At 27.9% G+C, this 6,131-nt stretch overlaps 1 long non-coding RNA gene across 1 annotated transcript; it reads left to right on the top strand.

Annotated features, from left to right (window-relative positions):
- Positions 1 to 3,014: 3,014 nt before the first annotated feature.
- LOC141659615 (uncharacterized) lies at positions 3,015 to 3,999 on the top strand. The gene is made up of 3 exons (XR_012549817.1): positions 3,015 to 3,149; positions 3,245 to 3,297; positions 3,897 to 3,999. It is a non-coding gene; the product is annotated as an uncharacterized LOC141659615 (long non-coding RNA).
- Positions 4,000 to 6,131: the final 2,132 nt, after the last annotated feature.

The raw sequence follows: 6,131 nt of genomic DNA on the forward strand, positions 1-6,131 counted from the left end.
TTATTCACGGCACGATTAAACAAAAATGAAAATTATTTGAAGTTGTGACAATTTAAACATTTCGTCGTAAGTTAATTATTTTTATTAAAATTTTAACTTGAAATTGAAAAAAAAAATATTTAATCAAAATTTACAAAGAAATATGTGCGATGGAAAAAATTGGATCGTCAAATTTACGACGAAAATTAAAATTCGTCGTAAGTTATCAAAGAGGGAAATTTAACTTTTTCCCCAAATTTTTGGCGGGGAAAATATTGAACATCCAATATACGACGGAAATTAAAATTCGTCGTAAGTTATTCAAGAGGGAAATTTAACTTTTTCCCCAAAATTTTGGCGGTAAATTTGACTTTTCTCAATTTTTTGGCAGATAATAATTTATGACGGGTTATGTCGTAAATTAGCACATGAGTTTTTATAATTTCAATTTTTAAGAAATATTATTTCATGATCGAAACATATTAATGTCAGCATTTATTTGTTTAGGTGACATTTCAAGAATTTCAGTAAAAAATTAAATATTTTGATAAAATAATTTAATATGAAACATTGATTATATCACTAATATATATATATATATATATATAATCATCCATACGGTTGGATCGTTCAAAAATATTTTTCAAATAATCGTAACACCAATTTGGGAATAAACACTAGTTAACAGTACTAGTCCAACTGATGCTTCACTGGTAAATTGGCAAATCAGATAAAATTATTTTAACATTTAATTTTTGTAATATCACTAATATATATCAATTGAAATCCATATAGTTGTATCGTTCAAAAATATTTTTAAAATAATCGAAACACCAATTTAGAATTAAACACTAGTTAGTTGAACTAGTCAAACTAATGTTTGACTGTTAAAATGGCAAACCAACTAAAATTATTTTGATATGAAATTTTGGTTATATCACTAATATATATATATCTATTGACATCCATACGGTTGGATCGTTCAAAAATATTTTTAAAATAATCGCAACATCAACTCAGGATTAAACACTAGTTAGCTATACTAGTCAAACTCATGTTTGACTGTAAAAATGGCAAACCAAATAAGATTATTTTGATATGAAATTTTGGTTATATCAATAATATATATATATATATATATATTCACATCCATATGGTTGGATAGTTCAAAAATATTTTTAAAATAATCGAAACATCAACTCATGATTAAACACTAGTTAGCTATACTAGTCAAACTCATGTTTGACTGTTAAAATGGCAAACCAAATAAAATAATTTTGATATGAAATTTTGGGTATATCACTAATATATATATCTATTTACATCCATACGGTTGGATCGTTCAAAAATATTTTTAAAATAATTGAAACGCCAATTCAGGATTAAACACTAGTTAGATGTACTAGACAAACTCATGTTTGACTGTTAAAATGGCAAACCAAATAAAATTATTTTCATATGAAATTTTGGGTATATCACTTATATATATATCTACTCACATCCATACGGTTGGATCGTTGATTTGTTTTTAAATAATCGAAACACCAATTCAGGATTAAACACTAGTTAGCTATACTAGTCAAACTCATACTTGACTGTTAAAATGACAAACCAAATAAAATTATTTTGATATGAAATTTTGGGTATATCACTCATATATATATATATATATATATCTATTTACATCCATACGGTTGGATCGTTGAAAAATATATTTAAAATTATCGAAACAACAATTCAGGACTAAACACTAATTAGCTGTATTAGTCAAACTCATGTTTGACTGTTAAAATGACAAACCAAGTAAAATTATTTTGATATGAAATTTTGAGTATATCAATAATATATATCTATTTACATCCATGTGGTTGGATTGTTGAAATATATTTTTAAAATTATCACAACACCAATTTAGGATTAAACAGTAGATAGCTGTACTAGTGAAACTGATGCTTGACCGTTAAAATGACAAACCAAATAAAAATATTTTGATACAAAATTTTGGTTATATCACTAGTATATATATATATCTATTGACATCCATACAGTTGGATCGTTGAAAAATATTTTTAAAATAATCAAAACACAAATTGAGGATTAAACACTAGTTAGTTGTAGAAGTCAAACTGATGGAGCATATTTTAAGATTTTATATATAACTGTCAGAAAAGTGTTATTAATCATTTATTTTTAAAATATCTTCCTTTAATTATGGAATATTAGTTATTTAAAATTTTAAAATTGTCTAAAGATGGCAAAACTTTTAGAATTTTCGTTTTGTTTTAACGTAATTTTAAAATATCTTTTATGGAGTTATAGTTAATGAATTAAGTAATCACCATGTTAAAATAATTTTCTTTTAAGGTCACAACATAATGGAGACATTATAGTTTTACCCTCAATAAAATAATATTTTAGTTATAACATTATTTCCCCCCTATCATTTTAAATACTTTTAAATGTTCTAAAAAGTTATGAATTATGCCTACTAATATAATTGTTATAAAATCATATCATTTAAAATTTTAAATGAACAAAATTAAGAATTGAATTCAATTTTTTATAAAAAAAGTTATAATATTAAAAAAAAAATTAGGCAATCCGTGCATGTTTTAAGTTAGTATATATAATTTATTAAAACATTAAACAAAGAAAACAATGTGAAGTCGACCATATTGGAACATAATAGAAAATAGGGTTGAGTAGAGCTTGAGACTTCATTTTAAAGTCTCTAGCCGCCGATTCAATCGCTTACTGCTTGCAAAGTATATCGAAGATTCAACCGTTGTTATATATATCAAAGGTTTAATCGCTGTTAAGTCTAGTTCGATTTTCTTCTAAACTATCAAAGATTCCAAGATCCAACAGGTATCATTGATTCATTTTTTCATTAAATAATCAGTATTTTGTCTCTGTACTTTGTAGTTTGTTCAATTAGAGGCAAGTTTCTTTATTTATATAGAGTAATTTGTAAATACTTAATTACTTAATAGTTTATTGTTGATGTTAAGAAGGGTTCTGATTCTGATTCAGATTCATATGGGTCTGATATTGAGAAAAAGTCTAAAGCTATTGACGCCAAAAAGGCGATAGAAGAGCTACAGGCAAATGATGAAATGCTGATAAACATTAAGGAACAAGATGATGACTTTAGATTGCTCACACCTCAGGTTATTATTTTTAACTTGCAAATATTATAATTGGTTGGATTAGTTTTATTTATTTTTCATTTAGTATATTTTTATCATTTGTTTTTTGAAATTAGGAACTTCAAGAAGAGGCTCAGGAACCTCCTTATCTTCCTGGTCTGGACAACCGGTACTCTCAGCTCTGTACTCATTTGTTCTGTACTCTCATAAATTCGCATTTATGGGCATTGTTGTGTTACAACAATAGAAATGCAGGCATCACCAATTATCTATTTTAAACCTATTGTATTATTAATGGAAAATGAATATATAGTATCATCTTTTCTGTGTTGTCTGTTTATATGAATAAAAGAAACTGGTTGTGATAAACAAGCAAGTTGCCTGGTTTGTATTTAGGATATCACCATTCATATGAATTTCATTACAACATTGTGCGTGCAACCAAAACAATTATGTATGTGAAATTATTTAAAATTAAGTTCAGCAATTACAGAGTCAAAATGTTGTTGTTAAGCAGAGGTATGTGAAATTATGTATATACATTTTGAGCTTGTCACAAAGAAATAGCAAGTTTAATACAAATGAGACTTTTTACCTTCTAGTCAAATTTTGTTGATGTTTTCACTTTGTCAATAATGCAATTATACCTTATTATTCAATTCTTTATTATGAAATATCTAGATCTCATATTCTAGTCCTCAGTTCTGTCTCAAATTCCATACAATTCCCTTTTGTCAATCCCCTAACTGACCTCAAACACACTCGCAGTTCGAGCGAAGACTGTCATGGAAACCTCGATATCGTGCCTCTCGGAGTTCACATTCGCGTAATTCTGACAACAAAGAGACTGTTGTCGCACTTAAAAAAGTTGAAAATGTCAAAAATATTGATAAGGAAAATGCGGAACCGAATAGCGGGCCAGTAGTCGTGGCTAAAAAGGTGTCTACCGAGAAGTTTCATAAGAAGCCTAGAGCCTTGAAGCCAACTTCACTTTAACTGTGTATGCAAATAAATGAACCTGAATTTATACTTGGATCAGGAAGTATGGAGCCTGCTGATTCGGAGCACTCGAGTTCTTTGAAGATTTGGGATTATTCGGATTCTGAGTCTGCTCCGGCTTCTTCCTGGTCTACTATTCCCAATAGGTTTGTGAATTTTTTTGTATGAAATTATTGATGAATTAATTAAATTTGATTTGTTGTGGAAATGTTAAGTACATTCAAATCTCGCGTAATTAATAATCGATAAATTTACTAACACACCATAAATTAATTATTCTTACATAATTTTTTTGGTCATTTATATTTAACCTGGATAAATTAATAAAATTATCCGGTCTGATGCTATTTAAATTGATCATCTGTTCCTGTTTTGCAGGACATTGTTGTGCAGGCCTTTGACAGTAGACATTGGGAGGTGCACTTGTGTGATTGTGAAAGAAAAATGTGTAGAAGGACTACATGGGGGCAGTTTGTACACCCTTTACAGTAATGTAAGGTTTTCGTGTTTTACGACATTTCACTTTCTTATTTTCTGCAAGTTTAACTCTTATAATACTGTTAATCGTATTGGGATATTGTATAGTAATTGAGGTTTCTTAGTTGATTATTCATGTTTGTTAGTGTTGTCTTGGAGTAGGTTTTGCACTATAAATTACATTATAATAGCGTTATAGTGCTGGGTTGTAGTTGCTCTAATTTGTTACAAGTATTAACAACTAACCATTGTCAATAATTAATATGTCATGCTGCATAATGTTTGTTTCGCGTTTGAAATATTTGATTCTTATAATAGTGTTAATTATATTGCGATTTATGACTTAGTTTTTATATAATAATTAAGGTTTCTTAGTTGATGTTTCGTGTTTGTGACCTGGATTGTAATTTATTAAGCATTAGTAACAAATAACTATTGTCAGTATGTTATGCTGTAATCTATTTGTCATGCCATTTGAATATTTTGATTGTACCTCATAGTAGTTAGAATTGTCTTTCAACACAGCTTAGTTTGAGAAATCATTCTCATTCCAACTTTGCTTTCATTCCCAAACACTTCACTAAATTCATGGATGTTTCGCTAAGCAGTCGTTATTTTATGATTTGTACTCATTTGATCAAACTTGTGCTAATACATTGAACAAGTATATTTGGAGGAGATAATAAAAATACTGCCTTATCACTAGGCATTGTGATCTCATAGATAGGAACTGAGAAATGGTTATAATTTGGCCCACATGTTGATATTGGAAATCAGAGCAAACAAGTTCACAGTCTGCTGATTATAATCATGTGAGATAAACATGACCTTAGTGAAATTTGTTTGATATGTCCTGTGATTTGATTTAGTTCACAGTAGTCATTCTATGTAATCAACCATTTAGATGTTGTTTGGGAGCCACTACAACATATTTGCAATCATACAACTATTTTTTACCGTTGTGTGACAAGTATGTTTTCCGTTGTCTATCCAACACTCGTGTGATTGAACATGAGACAATGGTTGTTTTTACCCTTGTAAAAAGAGAGATTAAACAACATGTTAGAGTGCTTGTGTTAACATGGAACACACAACAGTTATTCTAAACAAACTGTTGTTGGAACTTTTTTAAACAACTGTTTTTTTATTCAACTATTGTCTGTCTAACTTAACAACAATGGTTTTGTAGAAAAACCATTATTGTTAACTTATTCGATATTTTCATAAACAACAGTTTATAAAAAAAATTTAACTAGCTAAAACCATTGTCTTGAATGTTTTTTATTTAAAAGACAATGGTATAAAAAATTTAAACCATTGCAAAGAATATCAAAAGACAACAGTTTTTTTAAAAAAAAATAAGTGAATGAGACATACAACGGTTTTCATCATTTTTTAAGTGGGTTTCACACAACAGTTTACAAAATTAATCTCATTATTTAAAATAAATCAATTTTAAAATAAAATGATATTATAATAATTCAATTGTTATTTCACAATTAAAATTAAATTTATAATACAATGTTT

This window comes from Apium graveolens, chromosome 5, assembly GCF_009905375.1.
Source record: "Apium graveolens cultivar Ventura chromosome 5, ASM990537v1, whole genome shotgun sequence".
Classification (NCBI taxonomy): domain Eukaryota; kingdom Viridiplantae; phylum Streptophyta; class Magnoliopsida; order Apiales; family Apiaceae; genus Apium; species Apium graveolens.